We start from the raw sequence: 22,189 nt of genomic DNA, 5'->3' as shown, positions 1-22,189 counted from the left end.
ATTAACCTATGGACTCTACCTACCAATCTCTTCATTGAAAAACAAGCTCTCTAATTCAGTGACATTCCACAATTTATACAGACACTTCATATTTATTTATATAATAGATGTTCTGTTGGCTTCTTTGAAGCGATATGACTCATGAGGCCGTAGACGCCAGCCTTCTGCAACTCCTCGTTAGTATAGTGGACAGTATCTCCGCCTGTCACGCGGAAGACCGGGGTTCGATTCCCTAACGGGGAGGTCTAGTCCTTTACTGCTGCCCAAAGACCCATTCAAAAGTTATTGCTCCATTTACAAGTGACACAAAGAGCTGGCCAGGGGCCCCGGGCGACAGTTTTGAGCAAAAGAATTGCGTTGGCCGGGAATCAAACCCGGGTCAACTGCTTGGAAGGCAGCTATGCTCACCACTATACCACCAACGCAGGCGTTTTGCTTGTTTGCTGAACGCCACCTTACGCGGTCAATGCTCCCAACACATTATCAGTGACTGTGTGCAGAGGAACTGAAACTCTGTCTGTTTGGACCAGCAACTGAAAAAAATGCATTAACCTATGGACCTGACCTACCAATCTCTTCATTGAAAAACAAGCTCTCTAATTCAGTGACATTCCTCAATTTATACAGACACTTTATATTTAATTATATATTACATGTTCTGTTGGCTTCTCTTTGCTTCTGTGAAGCGATATGACTCATGAGGCCGTACCTGCAAATGGGAAGCCTGTTTGCGGCGAGCAGCAGTTGCGCTGATCGGGTGCGACGCCAGCCTTCCGCAACTCCTCGTTAGTATAGTGGACAGTATCTCTGCCTGTCACGCGTAAGACCGGGGTTCGATTCCCCGACGGGGAGGTCTAGTCCTTTACTGCTGCCCAAAGACCCATTCAAAAGTTATTGCTCCATTTACAAGTGACACAACGAGCTGGCCAGGGGCCCCGGGCGACAGTTTTGAGCAAAAGAATTGCGTTGGTCAGGAATCGAACCGGGGTCAACTGCTTGGAAGGCAGCTATGCTCACCACTATACCACCAACGCAGGCATTTTGCTTGTTTGCTGAACGCCACCTTAAGCGGTCAATGTTCCCAACACATTATCAGCGACTGTGTGCAGAGGAACTGAAACTCTGTCTGTTTGGACTCGCAACTGAAAAAAATGCATTAACCTATGGACTCTACCTACCAATCTCTTCATTGAAAAACAAGCTCTCTAATTCAGTGACATTCCACAATTTATACAGACACTTCATATTTATTTATATAATAGATGTTCTGTTGGCTTCTTTGAAGCGATATGACTCATGAGGCCGTACCTGCAAATGGGAAGGATGTTTGCAGCGAGCAGCAGTTGCGCTGATCGGGTGCGACGCCAGCCTTCTGCAACTCCTCGTTAGTATAGTGGACAGTATCTCCGCCTGTCACGCGTAAGACCGGGGTTCGATTCCCCGACGGGGAGGTCTAGTCCTTTACTGCTGCCCAAAGACCCATTCAAAAGTTATTGCTCCGTTTACAAGTGACACAAAGAGCTGGCCAGGGGCCCCGGGCGACAGTTTTGAGCAAAAGAATTGCGTTGGCCGGGAATCGAACCCGGGTCAACTGCTTGGAAGGCAGCTATGCTCACCACTATACCACCAACGCAGGCATTTTGCTTGTTTGCTGAACGCCACCTTACGCGGTCAATGCTCCCAACACATTATCAGTGACTGTGTGCAGAGGAACTGAAACTCTGTCTGTTTGGACCAGCAACTGAAAAAAATGCATTAACCTATGGACCTGACCTACCAATCTCTTCATTGAAAAACAAGCTCTCTAATTCAGTGACATTCCTCAATTTATACAGACACTTTATATTTAATTATATATTACATGTTCTGTTGGCTTCTCTTTGCTTCTGTGAAGTGATATGACTCATGAGGCCGTACCTGCAAATGGGAAGCCTGTTTGCGGCGAGCAGCAGTTGCGCTGATCGGGTGCGACGCCAGCCTTCCGCAACTCCTCGTTAGTATAGTGGACAGTATCTCCGCCTGTCACGCGGAAGACCGGGGTTCGATTCCCCGACGGGGAGGTCTAATTCTTTACTGCTGCCCAAAGACCCTTTCAAAAGTTATTGCTCCAGCTACAAGTGACACAAAGAGTTGGCCAGGGTCCCGGGAGACATTTTTGAGCAAAAGTATTGCGTTGGCCGGGAATCGAACCCGGGTCAACTGCTTGGAAGGCAGCTATGCTCACCACTATACCACCAACGCAGGCATTTTGCTTGTTTGCTGAACGCCACCTTAGGCGGTCAATGCTCCCAACACATTTTCAGCGACTGTGTGCATAGGAACTGAAACTCTGTCTGTTTGGACTCGCAACTGAAAAAAATGCATTAACCTATGGACTCTACCTACCAATCTCTTCATTGAAAAACAAGCTCTCTAATTCAGTGACATTCCACAATTTATACAGACACTTCATATTTATTTATATAATAGATGTTCTGTTGGCTTCTTTGAAGCGATATGACTCATGAGGCCGTACCTGCAAATGGGAAGGATGTTTGCAGCGAGCAGCAGTTGCGCTGATCGGGTGCGACGCCAGCCTTCTGCAACTCCTCGTTAGTATAGTGGACAGTATCTCCGCCTGTCACGCGGAAGACCGGGGTTCGATTCCCCGACGGGGAGGTCTAGTCCTTTACTGCTGCCCAAAGACCCATTCAAAAGTTATTGCTCCATTTACAAGTGACACAAAGAGCTGGCCAGGGGCCCCGGGCGACATTTTTGAGCAAAAGAATTGCGTTGGCCGGGAATCGAATCCGGGTCAACTGCTTGGAAGGCAGCTATGCTCACCACTATACCACCAACGCAGGCGTTTTGCTTGTTTGCTGAACGCCACCTTACGCGGTCAATGCTCCCAACACATTATCAGTGACTGTGTGCAGAAGAACTGAAACTCTGTCTGTTTGGACCAGCAACTGAAAAAAATGCATTAACCTATGGACCTGACCTACCAATCTCTTCATTGAAAAACAAGCTCTCTAATTCAGTGACATTCCTCAATTTATACAGACACTTTATATTTAATTATATATTACATGTTCTGTTGGCTTCTCTTTGCTTCTGTGAAGTGATATGACTCATGAGGCCGTACCTGCAAATGGGAAGCCTGTTTGCGGCGAGCAGCAGTTGCGCTGATCGGGTGCGACGCCAGCCTTCCGCAACTCCTCGTTAGTATAGTGGACAGTATCTCCGCCTGTCACGCGGAAGACCGGGGTTCGATTCCCCGACGGGGAGGTCTAATTCTTTACTGCTGCCCAAAGACCCTTTCAAAAGTTATTGCTCCAGCTACAAGTGACACAAAGAGTTGGCCAGGGTCCCGGGAGACATTTTTGAGCAAAAGTATTGCGTTGGCCGGGAATCGAACCCGGGTCAACTGCTTGGAAGGCAGCTATGCTCACCACTATACCACCAACGCAGGCGTTTTGCTTGTCTGCTGAACGCCACCTTACGCGGTCAATGCTCCCAACACATTATCAGTGACTGTGTGCAGAAGAACTGAAACTCTGTCTGTTTGGACCAGCAACTGAAAAAAATGCATTAACCTATGGACCTGACCTACCAATCTCTTCATTGAAAAACAAGCTCTCTAATTCAGTGACATTCCTCAATTTATACAGACACTTTATATTTTATTATATATAACATGTTCTGTTGGCTTCTCTTTGCTTCTGTGAAGCGATATGACTCATGAGGCCGTACCTGCAAATGGGAAGGATGTTTGCGGCGAGCAGCAGTTGCGCTGATCGGGTGCGACGCCAGCCTTCCGCAACTCCTCGTTAGTATAGTGGACAGTATCTCCGCCTGTCACGCGTAAGACCGGGGTTCGATTCCCCGACGGGGAGGTCTAGTCCTTTACTGCTGCCCAAAGACCCATTCAAAAGTTATTGCTCCATTTACAAGTGACACAAAGAGCTGGCCAGGGGCCCCGGGCGACAGTTTTGAGCAAAAGAATTGCGTTGGCCGGGAATCGAACCCGGGTCAACTGCTTGGAAGGCAGCTATGCTCACCACTATACCACCAACGCAGGCGTTTTGCTTGTTTGCTGAACGCCACCTTACGCGGTCAATGCTCCCAACACATTATCAGTGACTGTGTGCAGAAGAACTGAAACTCTGTCTGTTTGGACCAGCAACTGAAAAAAATGCATTAACCTATGGACCTGACCTACCAATCTCTTCATTGAAAAACAAGCTCTCTAATTCAGTGACATTCCACAATTTATACAGACACTTCATATTTATTTATATAATAGATGTTCTGTTGGCTTCTTTGAAGCGATATGACTCATGAGGCCGTACCTGCAAATGGGAAGAATGTTTGCAGCGAGCAGCAGTTGCGCTGATCGGGTGCGACGCCAGCCTTCTGCAACTCCTCGTTAGTATAGTGGACAGTATCTCCGCCTGTCACGCGGAAGACCGGGGTTCGATTCCCCGACGGGGTGGTCTAGTCCTTTACTGCTGCCCAAAGACCCATTCAAAAGTTATTGCTCCATTTACAAGTGACACAACGAGCTGGCCAGGGGCCCTGGGCGACAGTTTTGAGCAAAAGAATTGCGTTGGTCGGGAATCGAACCGGGGTCAACTGCTTGGAAGGCAGCTATGCTCACCACTATACCACCAACGCAGGCATTTTGCTTGTTTGCTGAACGCCACCTTAAGCGGTCAATGCTCCCAACACATTATCAGCGACTGTGTGCAGAGGAACTGAAACTCTGTCTGTTTGGACTCGCAACTGAAAAAAATGCATTAACCTATGGACTCTACCTACCAATCTCTTCATTGAAAAACAAGCTCTCTAATTCAGTGACATTCCACAATTTATACAGACACTTCATATTTATTTATATAATAGATGTTCTGTTGGCTTCTTTGAAGCGATATGACTCATGAGGCCGTAGACGCCAGCCTTCTGCAACTCCTCGTTAGTATAGTGGACAGTATCTCCGCCTGTCACGCGGAAGACCGGGGTTCGTTTCCCTAACGGGGAGGTCTAGTCCTTTACTGCTGCCCAAAGACCCATTCAAAAGTTATTGCTCCATTTACAAGTGACACAAAGAGCTGGCCAGGGGCCCCGGGCGACAGTTTTGAGCAAAAGAATTGCGTTGGCCGGGAATCAAACCCGGGTCAACTGCTTGGAAGGCAGCTATGCTCACCACTATACCACCAACGCAGGCGTTTTGCTTGTTTGCTGAACGCCACCTTACGCGGTCAATGCTCCCAACACATTATCAGTGACTGTGTGCAGAGGAACTGAAACTCTGTCTGTTTGGACCAGCAACTGAAAAAAATGCATTAACCTATGGACCTGACCTACCAATCTCTTCATTGAAAAACAAGCTCTCTAATTCAGTGACATTCCTCAATTTATACAGACACTTTATATTTAATTATATATTACATGTTCTGTTGGCTTCTCTTTGCTTCTGTGAAGCGATATGACTCATGAGGCCGTACCTGCAAATGGGAAGCCTGTTTGCGGCGAGCAGCAGTTGCGCTGATCGGGTGCGACGCCAGCCTTCCGCAACTCCTCGTTAGTATAGTGGACAGTATCTCCGCCTGTCACGCGTAAGACCGGGGTTCGATTCCCCGACGGGGAGGTCTAGTCCTTTACTGCTGCCCAAAGACCCATTCAAAAGTTATTGCTCCATTTACAAGTGACACAACGAGCTGGCCAGGGGCCCCGGGCGACAGTTTTGAGCAAAAGAATTGCGTTGGTCAGGAATCGAACCGGGGTCAACTGCTTGGAAGGCAGCTATGCTCACCACTATACCACCAACGCAGGCATTTTGCTTGTTTGCTGAACGCCACCTTAAGCGGTCAATGTTCCCAACACATTATCAGCGACTGTGTGCAGAGGAACTGAAACTCTGTCTTTTTGGACTCGCAACTGAAAAAAATGCATTAACCTATGGACTCTACCTACCAATCTCTTCATTGAAAAACAAGCTCTCTAATTCAGTGACATTCCACAATTTATACAGACACTTCATATTTATTTATATAATAGATGTTCTGTTGGCTTCTGTGAAGCGATATGACTCATGAGGCCGTACCTGCAAATGGGAAGGCTGTTTGCGGCGAGCAGCAGTTGGGCTGATCGGGTGCGACGCCAGCCTTCCGCAACTCCTCGTTAGTATAGTGGACAGTATCTCCGCCTGTCACGCGGAAGACCGGGGTTCGATTCCCCGACGGGGAGGTCTAGTCCTTTACTGCTGCCCAAAGACCCATTCAAAAGTTATTGCTCCATTTACAAGTGACACAAAGAGCTGGCCAGGGGCCCCGGGCGACAGTTTTGAGCAAAAGAATTGCGTTGGCCGGGAATCGAACCCGGGTCAACTGCTTGGAAGGCAGCTATGCTCACCACTATACCACCAACGCAGGCGTTTTGCTTGTTTGCTGAACGCCACCTTACGCGGTCAATGCTCCCAACACATTATCAGTGACTGTGTGCAGAAGAACTGAAACTCTGTCTGTTTGGACCAGCAACTGAAAAAAATGCATTAACCTATGGACCTGACCTACCAATCTCTTCATTGAAAAACAAGCTCTCTAATTCAGTGACATTCCTCAATTTATACAGACACTTTATATTTAATTATATATTACATGTTCTGTTGGCTTCTCTTTGCTTCTGTGAAGCGATATGACTCATGAAGCCGTACCTGCAAATGGGAAGCCTGTTTGCGGCGAGCAGCAGTTGCGCTGATCGGGTGCGACGCCAGCCTTCCGCAACTCCTCGTTAGTATAGTGGACAGTATCTCCGCCTGTCACGCGGAAGACCGGGGTTCGATTCCCCGACGGGGAGGTCTAATTCTTTACTGCTGCCCAAAGACCCTTTCAAAAGTTATTGCTCCAGCTACAAGTGACACAAAGAGTTGGCCAGGGTCCCGGGAGACATTTTTGAGCAAAAGTATTGCGTTGGCCGGGAATCGAACCCGGGTCAACTGCTTGGAAGGCAGCTATGCTCACCACTATACCACCAACGCAGGCATTTTGCTTGTTTGCTGAACGCCACCTTAGGCGGTCAATGCTCCCAACACATTTTCAGCGACTGTGTGCAGAGGAACTGAAACTCTGTCTGTTTGGACTCGCAACTGAAAAAAATGCATTAACCTATGGACTCTACCTACCAATCTCTACATTGAAAAACAAGCTCTCTAATTCAGTGACATTCCACAATTTATACAGACACTTCATATTTATTTATATAATAGATGTTCTGTTGGCTTCTTTGAAGCGATATGACTCATGAGGCCGTACCTGCAAATGGGAAGGATGTTTGCAGCGAGCAGCAGTTGCGCTGATCGGGTGCGACGCCAGCCTTCTGCAACTCCTCGTTAGTATAGTGGACAGTATCTCCGCCTGTCACGCGTAAGACCGGGGTTCGATTCCCCGACGGGGAGGTCTAGTCCTTTACTGCTGCCCAAAGACCCATTCAAAAGTTATTGCTCCATTTACAAGTGACACAAAGAGCTGGCCAGGGGCCCCGGGCGACAGTTTTGAGCAAAAGAATTGCGTTGGCCGGGAATCGAACCCGGGTCAACTCCTTGGAAGGCAGCTATGCTCACCACTATACCACCAACGCAGGCATTTTGCTTGTTTGCTGAACGCCACCTTACGCGGTCAATGCTCCCAACACATTATCAGTGACTGTGTGCAGAGGAACTGAAACTCTGTCTGTTTGGACCAGCAACTGAAAAAAATGCATTAACCTATGGACCTGACCTACCAATCTCTTCATTGAAAAACAAGCTCTCTAATTCAGTGACATTCCTCAATTTATACAGACACTTTATATTTAATTATATATTACATGTTCTGTTGGCTTCTCTTTGCTTCTGTGAAGCGATATGACTCATGAGGCCGTACCTGCAAATGGGAAGCCTGTTTGCGGCGAGCAGCAGTTGCGCTGATTGGGTGCGACGCCAGCCTTCCGCAACTCCTCGTTAGTATAGTGGACAGTATCTCCGCCTGTCACGCGGAAGACCGGGGTTCGATTCCCCGACGGGGAGGTCTAATTCTTTACTGCTGCCCAAAGACCCATTCAAAAGTTATTGCTCCAGCTACAAGTGACACAAAGAGTTAGCCAGGGCCCCGGGAGACATTTTTGAGCAAAAGAATTGCGTTGGCCGGGAATCAAACCCGGGTCAACTGCTTGGAAGGCAGCAATGCTCACCACTATACCACCAACGCAGGCATTTTGCTTGTTAGCTGAACGCCACCTTACGCGGTCAATGCTCCCAACACAGTTTCAGCGACTGTGTGCAGAGGAACTGAAACTCTGTCTGTTTGGACTCGCAACTGAAAAAAATGCATTAACCTATGGACTCTACCTACCAATCTCTTCATTGAAAAACAAGCTCTCTAATTCAGTGACATTCCACAATTTATACAGACACTTCATATTTATTTATATAATAGATGTTCTGTTGGCTTCTTTGAAGCGATATGACTCATGAGGCCGTACCTGCAAATGGGAAGGATGTTTGCGGTGAGCAGCAGTTGCGCTGATCGGGTGCGACGCCAGCCTTCCGCAACTCCTCGTTAGTATAGTGGACAGTATCTCCGCCTGTCACGCAGAAGACCGGGGTTCGATTCCCCGACGGGGAGGTCTAGTCCTTTACTGCTGCCCAAAGACCCATTCAAAAGTTATTGCTCCATTTACAAGTGACACAAAGAGCTGGCCAGGGGCCCCGGGCGACAGTTTTGAGCAAAAGAATTGCGTTGGCCGGGAATCGAACCCGGGTCAACTGCTTGGAAGGCAGCTATGCTCACCACTATACCACCAACGCAGGCGTTTTGCTTGTTTGCTGAACGCCACCTTACGCGGTCAATGCTCCCAACACATTATCAGTGACTGTGTGCAGAAGAACTGAAACTCTGTCTGTTTGGACCAGCAACTGAAAAAAATGCATTAACCTATGGACCTGACCTACCAATCTCTTCATTGAAAAACAAGCTCTCTAATTCAGTGACATTCCTCAATTTATACAGACACTTTATATTTAATTATATATTACATGTTCTGTTGGCTTCTCTTTGCTTCTGTGAAGCGATATGACTCATGAAGCCGTACCTGCAAATGGGAAGCCTGTTTGCGGCGAGCAGCAGTTGCGCTGATCGGGTGCGACGCCAGCCTTCCGCAACTCCTCGTTAGTATAGTGGACAGTATCTCCGCCTGTCACGCGGAAGACCGGGGTTCGATTCCCCGACGGGGAGGTCTAATTCTTTACTGCTGCCCAAAGACCCTTTCAAAAGTTATTGCTCCAGCTACAAGTGACACAAAGAGTTGGCCAGGGTCCCGGGAGACATTTTTGAGCAAAAGTATTGCGTTGGCCGGGAATCGAACCCGGGTCAACTGCTTGGAAGGCAGCTATGCTCACCACTATACCACCAACGCAGGCATTTTGCTTGTTTGCTGAACGCCACCTTAGGCGGTCAATGCTCCCAACACATTTTCAGCGACTGTGTGCAGAGGAACTGAAACTCTGTCTGTTTGGACTCGCAACTGAAAAAAATGCATTAACCTATGGACTCTACCTACCAATCTCTTCATTGAAAAACAAGCTCTCTAATTCAGTGACATTCCACAATTTATACAGACACTTCATATTTATTTATATAATAGATGTTCTGTTGGCTTCTTTGAAGCGATATGACTCATGAGGCCGTACCTGCAAATGGGAAGGATGTTTGCGGTGAGCAGCAGTTGCGCTGATCGGGTGCGACGCCACCCTTCTGCAACTCCTCGTTAGTATAGTGGACAGTATCTCCGCCTGTCACGCGGAAGACCGGGGTTCGATTCCCCGACGGGGAGGTCTAGTCCTTTACTGCTGCCCAAAGACCCATTCAAAAGTTATTGCTCCATTTACAAGTGACACAAAGAACTGGCCAGGGGCCCCGGGCGACATTTTTGAGCAAAAGAATTGCGTTGGCCGGGAATCGAACCCGGGTCAACTGCTTGGAAGGCAGCTATGCTCACCACTATACCACCAACGCAGGCGTTTTGCTTGTTTGCTGAACGCCACCTTACGCGGTCAATGCTCCCAACACATTATCAGTGACTGTGTGCAGAAGAACTGAAACTCTGTCTGTTTGGACCAGCAACTGAAAAAAATGCATTAACCTATGGACCTGACCTACCAATCTCTTCATTGAAAAACAAGCGCTCTAATTCAGTGACATTCCTCAATTTATACAGACACTTTATATTTAATTATATATTACATGTTCTGTTGGCTTCTCTTTGCTTCTCCGCCTGTCACGCGGAAGACCGGGGTTCGATTCCCCGACGGGGAGGTCTAGTCCTTTACTGCTGCCCAAAGACCCATTCAAAAGTTATTGCTCCATTTACAAGTGACACAAAGAGCTGGCCAGGGGCCCCGGGTGACAGTTTTGAGCAAAAGAATTGCGTTGGCCGGGAATCGAACCCGGGTCAACTGCTTGGAAGGCAGCTATGCTCACCACTATACCACCAACGCAGGCGTTTTGCTTGTTTGCTGAACGCCACCTTACGCGGTCAATGCTCCCAACACATTATCAGTGACTGTGTGCAGAAGAACTGAAACTCTGTCTGTTTGGACCAGCAACTGAAAAAAATGCATTAACCTATGGACCTGACCTACCAATCTCTTCATTGAAAAACAAGCTCTCTTATTCAGTGACATTCCTCAATTTATACAGACACTTTATATTTAATTATATATTACATGTTCTGTTGGCTTCTCTTTGCTTCTGTGAAGCGATATGACTCATGAAGCCGTACCTGCAAATGGGAAGCCTGTTTGCGGCGAGCAGCAGTTGCGCTGATCGGGTGCGACGCCAGCCTTCCGCAACTCCTCGTTAGTATAGTGGACAGTATCTCCGCCTGTCACGCGGAAGACCGGGGTTCGATTCCCCGACGGGGAGGTCTAATTCTTTACTGCTGCCCAAAGACCCTTTCAAAAGTTATTGCTCCAGCTACAAGTGACACAAAGAGTTGGCCAGGGTCCCGGGAGACATTTTTGAGCAAAAGTATTGCGTTGGCCGGGAATCGAACCCGGGTCAACTGCTTGGAAGGCAGCTATGCTCACCACTATACCACCAACGCAGGCGTTTTGCTTGTCTGCTGAACGCCACCTTACGCGGTCAATGCTCCCAACACATTATCAGTGACTGTGTGCAGAAGAACTGAAACTCTGTCTGTTTGGACCAGCAACTGAAAAAAATGCATTAACCTATGGACCTGACCTACCAATCTCTTCATTGAAAAACAAGCTCTCTAATTCAGTGACATTCCTCAATTTATACAGACACTTTATATTTAATTATATATTACATGTTCTGTTGGCTTCTCTTTGCTTCTGTGAAGCGATATGACTCATGAAGCCGTACCTGCAAATGGGAAGCCTGTTTGCGGCGAGCAGCAGTTGCGCTGATCGGGTGCGACGCCAGCCTTCCGCAACTCCTCGTTAGTATAGTGGACAGTATCTCCGCCTGTCACGCGGAAGACCGGGGTTCGATTCCCCGACGGGGAGGTCTAATTCTTTACTGCTGCCCAAAGACCCTTTCAAAAGTTATTGCTCCAGCTACAAGTGACACAAAGAGTTGGCCAGGGTCCCGGGAGACATTTTTGAGCAAAAGTATTGCGTTGGCCGGGAATCGAACCCGGGTCAACTGCTTGGAAGGCAGCTATGCTCACCACTATACCACCAACACAGGCATTTTGCTTGTTTGCTGAACGCCACCTTAGGCGGTCAATGCTCCCAACACATTTTCAGCGACTGCGTGCAGAGGAACTGAAACTCTGTCTGTTTGGACTCGCAACTGAAAAAAATGCATTAACCTATGGACTCTACCTACCAATCTCTTCATTGAAAAACAAGCTCTCTAATTCAGTGACATTCCACAATTTATACAGACACTTCATATTTATTTATATAATAGATGTTCTGTTGGCTTCTTTGAAGCGATATGACTCATGAGGCCGTACCTGCAAATGGGAAGGATGTTTGCGGTGAGCAGCAGTTGCGCTGATCGGGTGCGACGCCACCCTTCTGCAACTCCTCGTTAGTATAGTGGACAGTATCTCCGCCTGTCACGCGGAAGACCGGGGTTCGATTCCCCGACGGGGAGGTCTAGTCCTTTACTGCTGCCCAAAGACCCATTCAAAAGTTATTGCTCCATTTACAAGTGACACAAAGAGCTGGCCAGGGGCCCCGGGCGACATTTTTGAGCAAAAGAATTGCGTTGGCCGGGAATCGAACCCGGGTCAACTGCTTGGAAGGCAGCTATGCTCACCACTATACCACCAACGCAGGCGTTTTGCTTGTTTGCTGAACGCCACCTTACGCGGTCAATGCTCCCAACACATTATCAGTGACTGTGTGCAGAAGAACTGAAACTCTGTCTGTTTGGACCAGCAACTGAAAAAAATGCATTAACCTATGGACCTGACCTACCAATCTCTTCATTGAAAAACAAGCTCTCTAATTCAGTGACATTCCTCAATTTATACAGACACTTTATATTTAATTATATATTACATGTTCTGTTGGCTTCTCTTTGCTTCTGTGAAGCGATATGACTCATGAGGCCGTACCTGCAAATGGGAAGCCTGTTTGCGGCGAGCAGCAGTTGCTCTGATCGGGTGCGACGCCAGCCTTCCGCAACTCCTCGTTAGTATAGTGGACAGTATCTCCGCCTGTCACGCGGAAGACCGGGGTTTGATTCCCCGACGGGGAGGTCTAGTCCTTTACTGCTGCCCAAAGCCCATTCAAAAGTTATTGCTCCATTTACAAGTGACACAAAGAGCTGGCCAGGGGCCCCGGGCGACAGTTTTGAGCAAAAGAATTGCGTTGGCCGGGAATCGAACCCGGGTCAACTGCTTGGAAGGCAGCTATGCTCACCACTATACCACCAACGCAGGCGTTTTGCTTGTTTGCTGAACGCCACCTTACGCGGTCAATGCTCCCAACACATTATCAGTGACTGTGTGCAGAAGAACTGAAACTCTGTCTGTTTGGACCAGCAACTGAAAAAAATGCATTAACCTGATAACCGTCACGAGGACGAGGACGCACTGAAGGTCTCTTTGTTTAAATTAGCTCAAAATTACTATCAGATGTAAGTAATTACCTTGACAAACTATACATCATTAAAAAGATCTAAGACTAAAGTTTAATTTTTTTACCTCTGTTTTATTCTCAAAGTCTTATAGTGACCGTAATGTGTTAATATGTTCCAGGAGTTATGAATATGATCTTGGGCGTCGCTACCTTTTGATTGTAATATGCGCGTCATTTTCTCCCATTCATAAAAAAATCCTCCTTGGTCGTCATGAAGACACTCGACAAAACAACTTCCCTCAGGGCTTTTACTTCAAAAGTGTGCAGATGTGGAGAAATATTGATAGATTCTCACACGTTTGAGTCAAATTTCTATACAGAGAAGTATTATTTATTCAATCTTTATCCAAAATCCGCGGATGTGTGATTATGAGCGCAGTAGGCTGTGATATGCTGTGTTTTCAATTCATTCTGGCAGCCGGAGGGCGCTGGAAAGCTGTACTATTGAAAATTCACCCCATGGGGAACACATGAAGAACAGACACACCATGTGACATTCAGGAAGTATCTGACATATGGACATATCCACACAGCTCCCTGGGATCGTCAGATCGCTATTTTATGCAGATAAACACGTTTTAAGACAATAAACACACAATCGCGGCAATATATGGTTGGTCTGTGTTCTTTATGCCATGTTGGGTGGTTTCATAATAGATGATATTTATAATGCAATGCTATTCCACATAGCTTTTAGCATTGTATATTTTCTGTCAGATTTTTTGACCCGAAGCTATATGAGATCACATATTGTTATATAAAACACTCTACATATAAAATATAAAGTGATATGAAGCAAGTTTTGAATAAAACATGATTTTAATCGTATAAATTGTTGTTTTGCTGGTGTGCTAAGCTAACATGCTAGCTTGCCCTAGATGCACCTGCCACTAAGTAAATACTTTATTTTTATGAACATTTTCTAAATGTAAAACTACTGAAATGCTTATTTGGACGAAATGCATTCAATAGAGTCTCAGTGAGGGTAAAGTGAGAGGTTTGATTTAGAAATGAGGTTTGAATAGAACAGTTTGAATAGAGAATCGTTAGTAATTATAATGCAGACAAAAGAATAATAATTGGAGCCATAACCAGTCCGCAGAAGTGTGAATGCCGGGGAGACAAACTGAATGGGGCAGTTTGCACCTCTAAACAATAGAGGCAATACAGCGACTGAAAGCTGAGAAGATGTGGCAATAAACATCAGTTGATATTTCAGCGATATCTCAAAATAAAATCACATGAAACGATCTTGTAAAACGTTTAATAAAATGCAGAGTTTTAGACTGATCATCTTCAGATCTGAAATATAACATGGTCAGACTTGTGGCTTTAGCTGTAGTGCATTTCTAGATTTCTCCAAGGCCCACTTCAATTTTATTTTCATAAAGATATATCATACAAATAAATTTCTAATAACTTTACAAAACTTTGAAGCTTATTATAGCTTTTTTTTATTATAAAAAATATTATCATTTTGACTTTACAGTAAACTGCCAGGTGTCTGCTTTCAAATGAGACCATAATTATGCTTTTAGTGCAAAGGATTCACAAACTGTATTTGTTTTAGTCTGAGTATACATTTCTTAGGATTTTTTCAAAATTTAGAAATCAGCTTAACAGGTTAACCTATGGACCTGACCTACCAATCTCTTCATTGAAAAACAAGCTCTCTAATTCAGTGACATTCCTCAATTTATACAGACACTTTATATTTAATTATATATTACATGTTCTGTTGGCTTCTCTTTGCTTCTGTGAAGCGATATGACTCATGAAGCCGTACCTGCAAATGGGAAGCCTGTTTGCGGCGAGCAGCAGTTGCGCTGATCGGGTGCGACGCCAGCCTTCCGCAACTCCTCGTTAGTATAGTGGACAGTATCTCCGCCTGTCACGCGGAAGACCGGGGTTCGATTCCCCGACGGGGAGGTCTAATTCTTTACTGCTGCCCAAAGACCCTTTCAAAAGTTATTGCTCCAGCTACAAGTGACACAAAGAGTTGGCCAGGGTCCCGGGAGACATTTTTGAGCAAAAGTATTGCGTTGGCCGGGAATCGAACCCGGGTCAACTGCTTGGAAGGCAGCTATGCTCACCACTATACCACCAACGCAGGCGTTTTGCTTGTCTGCTGAACGCCACCTTACGCGGTCAATGCTCCCAACACATTATCAGTGACTGTGTGCAGAAGAACTGAAACTCTGTCTGTTTGGACCAGCAACTGAAAAAAATGCATTAACCTATGGACCTGACCTACCAATCTCTTCATTGAAAAACAAGCTCTCTAATTCAGTGACATTCCACAATTTATACAGACACTTCATATTTATTTATATAATAGATGTTCTGTTGGCTTCTTTGAAGCGATATGACTCATGAGGCCGTACCTGCAAATGGGAAGGATGTTTGCGGTGAGCAGCAGTTGCGCTGATCGGGTGCGACGCCACCCTTCTGCAACTCCTCGTTAGTATAGTGGACAGTATCTCCGCCTGTCACGCGGAAGACCGGGGTTCGATTCCCCGACGGGGAGGTCTAGTCCTTTACTGCTGCCCAAAGACCCATTCAAAAGTTATTGCTCCATTTACAAGTGACACAAAGAGCTGGCCAGGGGCCCCGGGCGACATTTTTGAGCAAAAGAATTGCGTTGGCCGGGAATCGAATCCGGGTCAACTGCTTGGAAGGCAGCTATGCTCACCACTATACCACCAACGCAGGCGTTTTGCTTGTTTGCTGAACGCCACCTTACGCGGTCAATGCTCCCAACACATTATCAGTGACTGTGTGCAGAAGAACTGAAACTCTGTCTGTTTGGACCAGCAACTGAAAAAAATGCATTAACCTATGGACCTGACCTACCAATCTCTTCATTGAAAAACAAGCTCTCTAATTCAGTGACATTCCTCAATTTATACAGACACTTTATATTTAATTATATATTACATGTTCTGTTGGCTTCTCTTTGCTTCTGTGAAGTGATATGACTCATGAGGCCGTACCTGCAAATGGGAAGCCTGTTTGCGGCGAGCAGCAGTTGCGCTGATCGGGTGCGACGCCAGCCTTCCGCAACTCCTCGTTAGTATAGTGGACAGTATCTCCGCCTGTCACGCGGAAGACCGGGGTTCGATTCCCCGACGGGGAGGTCTAATTCTTTACTGCTGCCCAAAGACCCTTTCAAAAGTTATTGCTCCAGCTACAAGTGACACAAAGAGTTGGCCAGGGTCCCGGGAGACATTTTTGAGCAAAAGTATTGCGTTGGCCGGGAATCGAACCCGGGTCAACTGCTTGGAAGGCAGCTATGCTCACCACTATACCACCAACGCAGGCATTTTGCTTGTTTGCTGAACGCCACCTTAGGCGGTCAATGCTCCCAACACATTTTCAGCGACTGTGTGCATAGGAACTGAAACTCTGTCTGTTTGGACTCGCAACTGAAAAAAATGCATTAACCTATGGACTCTACCTACCAATCTCTTCATTGAAAAACAAGCTCTCTAATTCAGTGACATTCCACAATTTATACAGACACTTCATATTTATTTATATAATAGATGTTCTGTTGGCTTCTTTGAAGCGATATGACTCATGAGGCCGTACCTGCAAATGGGAAGGATGTTTGCAGCGAGCAGCAGTTGCGCTGATCGGGTGCGACGCCAGCCTTCTGCAACTCCTCGTTAGTATAGTGGACAGTATCTCCGCCTGTCACGCGGAAGACCGGGGTTCGATTCCCCGACGGGGAGGTCTAGTCCTTTACTGCTGCCCAAAGACCCATTCAAAAGTTATTGCTCCATTTACAAGTGACACAAAGAGCTGGCCAGGGGCCCCGGGCGACATTTTTGAGCAAAAGAATTGCGTTGGCCGGGAATCGAATCCGGGTCAACTGCTTGGAAGGCAGCTATGCTCACCACTATACCACCAACGCAGGCATTTTGCTTGTTTGCTGAACGCCACCTTAGGCGGTCAATGCTCCCAACACATTTTCAGCGACTGTGTGCATAGGAACTGAAACTCTGTCTGTTTGGACTCGCAACTGAAAAAAATGCATTAACCTATGGACTCTACCTACCAATCTCTTCATTGAAAAACAAGCTCTCTAATTCAGTGACATTCCACAATTTATACAGACACTTCATATTTATTTATATAATAGATGTTCTGTTGGCTTCTGTGAAGCGATATGACTCATGAGGCCGTACCTGCAAATGGGAAGGCTGTTTGCGGCGAGCAGCAGTTGCGCTGATCGGGTGCGACGCCAGCCTTCCGCAACTCCTCGTTAGTATAGTGGACAGTATCTCCGCCTGTCACGCGGAAGACCGGGGTTCGATTCCCCGACGGGGAGGTCTAGTCCTTTACTGCTGCCCAAAGACCCATTCAAAAGTTATTGCTCCATTTACAAGTGACACAAAGAGCTGGCCAGGGGCCCCGGGCGACAGTTTTGAGCAAAAGAATTGCGTTGGCCGGGAATCGAACCCGGGTCAACTGCTTGGAAGGCAGCTATGCTCACCACTATACCACCAACGCAGGCGTTTTGCTTGTTTGCTGAACGCCACCTTACGCGGTCAATGCTCCCAACACATTATCAGTGACTGTGTGCAGAAGAACTGAAACTCTGTCTGTTTGGACCAGCAACTGAAAAAAATGCATTAACCTATGGACCTGACCTACCAATCTCTTCATTGAAAAACAAGCTCTCTAATTCAGTGACATTCCTCAATTTATACAGACACTTTATATTTAATTATATATTACATGTTCTGTTGGCTTCTCTTTGCTTCTGTGAAGCGATATGACTCATGAAGCCGTACCTGCAAATGGGAAGCTTGTTTGCGGCGAGGAGCAGTTGCGCTGATCGGGTGCGACGCCAGCCTTCCGCAACTCCTCGTTAGTATAGTGGACAGTATCTCCGCCTGTCACGCGGAAGACCGGGGTTCGATTCCCCGACGGGGAGGTCTAATTCTTTACTGCTGCCCAAAGACCCTTTCAAAAGTTATTGCTCCAGCTACAAGTGACACAAAGAGTTGGCCAGGGTCCCGGGAGACATTTTTGAGCAAAAGTATTGCGTTGGCCGGGAATCGAACCCGGGTCAACTGCTTGGAAGGCAGCTATGCTCACCACTATACCACCAACGCAGGCGTTTTGCTTGTCTGCTGAACGCCACCTTACGCGGTCAATGCTCCCAACACATTATCAGTGACTGTGTGCAGAAGAACTGAAACTCTGTCTGTTTGGACCAGCAACTGAAAAAAATGCATTAACCTATGGACCTGACCTACCAATCTCTTCATTGAAAAACAAGCTCTCTAATTCAGTGACATTCCTCAATTTATACAGACACTTTATATTTTATTATATATAACATGTTCTGTTGGCTTCTCTTTGCTTCTGTGAAGCGATATGACTCATGAGGCCGTACCTGCAAATGGGAAGCCTGTTTGCGGCGAGCAGCAGTTGCGCTGATCGGGTGCGACGCCAGCCTTCTGCAACTCCTCGTTAGTATAGTGGACAGTATCTCCGCCTGTCACGCGGAAGACCGGGGTTCGATTCCCCGACGGGGAGGTCTAATTCTTTACTGCTGCCCAAAGACCCTTTCAAAAGTTATTGCTCCAGCTACAAGTGACACAAAGAGTTGGCCAGGGTCCCGGGAGACATTTTTGAGCAAAAGTATTGCGTTGGCCGGGAATCGAACCCGGGTCAACTGCTTGGAAGGCAGCTATGCTCACCACTATACCACCAACGCAGGCATTTTGCTTGTTTGCTGAACGCCACCTTAGGCGGTCAATGCTCCCAACACATTTTCAGCGACTGTGTGCAGAGGAACTGAAACTCTGTCTGTTTGGACTCGCAACTGAAAAAAATGCATTAACCTATGGACTCTACCTACCAATCTCTTCATTGAAAAACAAGCTCTCTAATTCAGTGACATTCCACAATTTATACAGACACTTCATATTTATTTATATAATAGATGTTCTGTTGGCTTCTTTGAAGCGATATGACTCATGAGGCCGTACCTGCAAATGGGAAGGATGTTTGCGGTGAGCAGCAGTTGTGCTGATCGGGTGCGACGCCAGCCTTCCGCAACTCCTCGTTAGTATAGTGGACAGTATCTCCGCCTGTCACGCGTAAGACCGGGGTTCGATTCCCCGACGGGGAGGTCTAGTCCTTTACTGCTGCCCAAAGACCCATTCAAAAGTTATTGCTCCATTTACAAGTGACACAAAGAGCTGGCCAGGGGCCCCGGGCGACAGTTTTGAGCAAAAGAATTGCGTTGGCCGGGAATCGAACCCGGGTCAACTGCTTGGAAGGCAGCTATGCTCACCACTATACCACCAACGCAGGCGTTTTGCTTGTTTGCTGAACGCCACCTTACGCGGTCAATGCTCCCAACACATTATCAGTGACTGTGTGCAGAAGAACTGAAACTCTGTCTGTTTGGACCAGCAACTGAAAAAAATGCATTAACCTATGGACCTGACCTACCAATCTCTTCATTGAAAAACAAGCTCTCTAATTCAGTGACATTCCACAATTTATACAGACACTTCATATTTATTTATATAATAGATGTTCTGTTGGCTTCTTTGAAGCGATATGACTCATGAGGCCGTACCTGCAAATGGGAAGGATGTTTGCAGCGAGCAGCAGTTGCGCTGATCGGGTGCGACGCCAGCCTTCTGCAACTCCTCGTTAGTATAGTGGACAGTATCTCCGCCTGTCACGCGGAAGACCGGGGTTCGATTCCCCGACGGGGAGGTCTAGTCCTTTACTGCTGCCCAAAGACCCATTCAAAAGTTATTGCTCCATTTACAAGTGACACAACGAGCTGGCCAGGGGCCCCGGGCGACAGTTTTGAGCAAAAGAATTGCGTTGGTCGGGAATCGAACCGGGGTCAACTGCTTGGAAGGCAGCTATGCTCACCACTATACCACCAACGCAGGCATTTTGCTTGTTTGCTGAACGCCACCTTAAGCGGTCAATGCTCCCAACACATTATCAGCGACTGTGTGCAGAGGAACTGAAACTCTGTCTGTTTGGACTCGCAACTGAAAAAAATGCATTAACCTATGGACTCTACCTACCAATCTCTTCATTGAAAAACAAGCTCTCTAATTCAGTGACATTCCACAATTTATACAGACACTTCATATTTATTTATATAATAGATGTTCTGTTGGCTTCTGTGAAGCGATATGACTCATGAGGCCGTACCTGCAAATGGGAAGGCTGTTTGCGGCGAGCAGCAGTTGCGCTGATCGGGTGCGACGCCAGCCTTCCGCAACTCCTCGTTAGTATAGTGGACAGTATCTCCGCCTGTCACGCGGAAGACCGGGGTTCGATTCCCCGACGGGGAGGTCTAATCCTTTACTGCTGCCCAAAGACCCATTCAAAAGTTATTGCTCCATTTACAAGTGACACAAAGAGCTGGCCAGGGGCCCCGGGCGACAGTTTTGAGCAAAAGAATTGCGTTGGCCGGGAATCGAACCCGGGTCAACTGCTTGGAAGGCAGCTATGCTCACCACTATACCACCAACGCAGGCGTTTTGCTTGTTTGCTGAACGCCACCTTACGCGGTCAATGCTCCCAACACATTATCAGTGACTGTGTGCAGAAGAACTGAAACTCTGTCTGTTTGGACCAGCAACTGAAAAAAATGCATTAACCTATGGACCTGACCTACCAATCTCTTCATTGAAAAACAAGCTCTCTAATTCAGTGACATTCCTCAATTTATACAGACACTTTATATTTAATTATATATTACATGTTCTGTTGGCTTCTCTTTGCTTCTGTGAAGCGATATGACTCATGAAGCCGTACCTGCAAATGGGAAGCCTGTTTGCGGCGAGCAGCAGTTGCGCTGATCGGGTGCGACGCCAGCCTTCCGCAACTCCTCGTTAGTATAGTGGACAGTATCTCCGCCTGTCACGCGGAAGACCGGGGTTCGATTCCCCGACGGGGAGGTCTAATTCTTTACTGCTGCCCAAAGACCCTTTCAAAAGTTATTGCTCCAGCTACAAGTGACACAAAGAGTTGGCCAGGGTCCCGGGAGACATTTTTGAGCAAAAGTATTGCGTTGGCCGGGAATCGAACCCGGGTCAACTGCTTGGAAGGCAGCTATGCTCACCACTATACCACCAACGCAGGCATTTTGCTTGTTTGCTGAACGCCACCTTAGGCGGTCAATGCTCCCAACACATTTTCAGCGACTGTGTGCATAGGAACTGAAACTCTGTCTGTTTGGACTCGCAACTGAAAAAAATGCATTAACCTATGGACTCTACCTACCAATCTCTTCATTGAAAAACAAGCTCTCTAATTCAGTGACATTCCACAATTTATACAGACACTTCATATTTATTTATATAATAGATGTTCTGTTGGCTTCTTTGAAGCGATATGACTCATGAGGCCGTACCTGCAAATGGGAAGGATGTTTGCAGCGAGCAGCAGTTGCGCTGATCGGGTGCGACGCCAGCCTTCTGCAACTCCTCGTTAGTATAGTGGACAGTATCTCCGCCTGTCACGCGGAAGACCGGGGTTCGATTCCCCGACGGGGAGGTCTAGTCCTTTACTGCTGCCCAAAGACCCATTCAAAAGTTATTGCTCCATTTACAAGTGACACAACGAGCTGGCCAGGGGCCCCGGGCGACAGTTTTGAGCAAAAGAATTGCGTTGGTCGGGAATCGAACCGGGGTCAACTGCTTGGAAGGCAGCTATGCTCACCACTATACCACCAACGCAGGCATTTTGCTTGTTTGCTGAACGCCACCTTAAGCGGTCAATGCTCCCAACACATTATCAGCGACTGTGTGCAGAGGAACTGAAACTCTGTCTGTTTGGACTCGCAACTGAAAAAAATGCATTAACCTATGGACTCTACCTACCAATCTCTTCATTGAAAAACAAGCTCTCTAATTCAGTGACATTCCACAATTTATACAGACACTTCATATTTATTTATATAATAGATGTTCTGTTGGCTTCTGTGAAGCGATATGACTCATGAGGCCGTACCTGCAAATGGGAAGGCTGTTTGCGGCGAGCAGCAGTTGCGCT

At 46.9% G+C, this 22,189-nt stretch overlaps 21 non-coding genes across 21 annotated transcripts; all 21 read right to left on the bottom strand.

The window, feature by feature from the left end:
* Positions 1-1,561: 1,561 nt before the first annotated feature.
* On the bottom strand, positions 1,562-1,633 carry trnag-ucc (transfer RNA glycine (anticodon UCC)). Its single transcript has one exon. It is a non-coding gene; the product is annotated as a tRNA-Gly (tRNA).
* A 536-nt stretch (positions 1,634-2,169) lies between these two features.
* On the bottom strand, positions 2,170-2,241 carry trnag-ucc (transfer RNA glycine (anticodon UCC)). The gene has a single exon. It is a non-coding gene; the product is annotated as a tRNA-Gly (tRNA).
* A 1,135-nt stretch (positions 2,242-3,376) lies between these two features.
* On the bottom strand, positions 3,377-3,448 carry trnag-ucc (transfer RNA glycine (anticodon UCC)). Its single transcript has one exon. It is a non-coding gene; the product is annotated as a tRNA-Gly (tRNA).
* Positions 3,449-3,985: 537 nt separating this feature from the next.
* On the bottom strand, positions 3,986-4,057 carry trnag-ucc (transfer RNA glycine (anticodon UCC)). The gene has a single exon. It is a non-coding gene; the product is annotated as a tRNA-Gly (tRNA).
* A 2,281-nt stretch (positions 4,058-6,338) lies between these two features.
* On the bottom strand, positions 6,339-6,410 carry trnag-ucc (transfer RNA glycine (anticodon UCC)). Its single transcript has one exon. It is a non-coding gene; the product is annotated as a tRNA-Gly (tRNA).
* Positions 6,411-6,946: 536 nt separating this feature from the next.
* Positions 6,947-7,018, bottom strand: trnag-ucc (transfer RNA glycine (anticodon UCC)). The gene has a single exon. It is a non-coding gene; the product is annotated as a tRNA-Gly (tRNA).
* A 1,734-nt stretch (positions 7,019-8,752) lies between these two features.
* trnag-ucc (transfer RNA glycine (anticodon UCC)) lies at positions 8,753-8,824 on the bottom strand. The gene has a single exon. It is a non-coding gene; the product is annotated as a tRNA-Gly (tRNA).
* Positions 8,825-9,360: 536 nt separating this feature from the next.
* trnag-ucc (transfer RNA glycine (anticodon UCC)) lies at positions 9,361-9,432 on the bottom strand. Its single transcript has one exon. It is a non-coding gene; the product is annotated as a tRNA-Gly (tRNA).
* Positions 9,433-9,959: 527 nt separating this feature from the next.
* Positions 9,960-10,031, bottom strand: trnag-ucc (transfer RNA glycine (anticodon UCC)). Its single transcript has one exon. It is a non-coding gene; the product is annotated as a tRNA-Gly (tRNA).
* A 410-nt stretch (positions 10,032-10,441) lies between these two features.
* Positions 10,442-10,513, bottom strand: trnag-ucc (transfer RNA glycine (anticodon UCC)). The gene has a single exon. It is a non-coding gene; the product is annotated as a tRNA-Gly (tRNA).
* Positions 10,514-11,049: 536 nt separating this feature from the next.
* Positions 11,050-11,121, bottom strand: trnag-ucc (transfer RNA glycine (anticodon UCC)). Its single transcript has one exon. It is a non-coding gene; the product is annotated as a tRNA-Gly (tRNA).
* Positions 11,122-12,256: 1,135 nt separating this feature from the next.
* On the bottom strand, positions 12,257-12,328 carry trnag-ucc (transfer RNA glycine (anticodon UCC)). The gene has a single exon. It is a non-coding gene; the product is annotated as a tRNA-Gly (tRNA).
* Positions 12,329-12,864: 536 nt separating this feature from the next.
* Positions 12,865-12,936, bottom strand: trnag-ucc (transfer RNA glycine (anticodon UCC)). The gene has a single exon. It is a non-coding gene; the product is annotated as a tRNA-Gly (tRNA).
* Positions 12,937-15,176: 2,240 nt separating this feature from the next.
* On the bottom strand, positions 15,177-15,248 carry trnag-ucc (transfer RNA glycine (anticodon UCC)). Its single transcript has one exon. It is a non-coding gene; the product is annotated as a tRNA-Gly (tRNA).
* Positions 15,249-16,383: 1,135 nt separating this feature from the next.
* On the bottom strand, positions 16,384-16,455 carry trnag-ucc (transfer RNA glycine (anticodon UCC)). The gene has a single exon. It is a non-coding gene; the product is annotated as a tRNA-Gly (tRNA).
* A 1,126-nt stretch (positions 16,456-17,581) lies between these two features.
* On the bottom strand, positions 17,582-17,653 carry trnag-ucc (transfer RNA glycine (anticodon UCC)). The gene has a single exon. It is a non-coding gene; the product is annotated as a tRNA-Gly (tRNA).
* Positions 17,654-18,189: 536 nt separating this feature from the next.
* Positions 18,190-18,261, bottom strand: trnag-ucc (transfer RNA glycine (anticodon UCC)). The gene has a single exon. It is a non-coding gene; the product is annotated as a tRNA-Gly (tRNA).
* Positions 18,262-18,797: 536 nt separating this feature from the next.
* On the bottom strand, positions 18,798-18,869 carry trnag-ucc (transfer RNA glycine (anticodon UCC)). The gene has a single exon. It is a non-coding gene; the product is annotated as a tRNA-Gly (tRNA).
* A 527-nt stretch (positions 18,870-19,396) lies between these two features.
* On the bottom strand, positions 19,397-19,468 carry trnag-ucc (transfer RNA glycine (anticodon UCC)). The gene has a single exon. It is a non-coding gene; the product is annotated as a tRNA-Gly (tRNA).
* Positions 19,469-20,594: 1,126 nt separating this feature from the next.
* On the bottom strand, positions 20,595-20,666 carry trnag-ucc (transfer RNA glycine (anticodon UCC)). The gene has a single exon. It is a non-coding gene; the product is annotated as a tRNA-Gly (tRNA).
* Positions 20,667-21,202: 536 nt separating this feature from the next.
* trnag-ucc (transfer RNA glycine (anticodon UCC)) lies at positions 21,203-21,274 on the bottom strand. Its single transcript has one exon. It is a non-coding gene; the product is annotated as a tRNA-Gly (tRNA).
* Between the last annotated feature and the right edge of the window lie 915 nt (positions 21,275-22,189).

The sequence above is a fragment of the Pseudorasbora parva genome, chromosome 2 (genome assembly GCF_024679245.1).
Source record: "Pseudorasbora parva isolate DD20220531a chromosome 2, ASM2467924v1, whole genome shotgun sequence".
Taxonomy (NCBI): Eukaryota; Metazoa; Chordata; class Actinopteri; order Cypriniformes; family Gobionidae; genus Pseudorasbora; species Pseudorasbora parva.
Note: the sequence above shows the minus strand (reverse complement) of the source record. Positions and strands in the feature narration are given on the sequence as shown.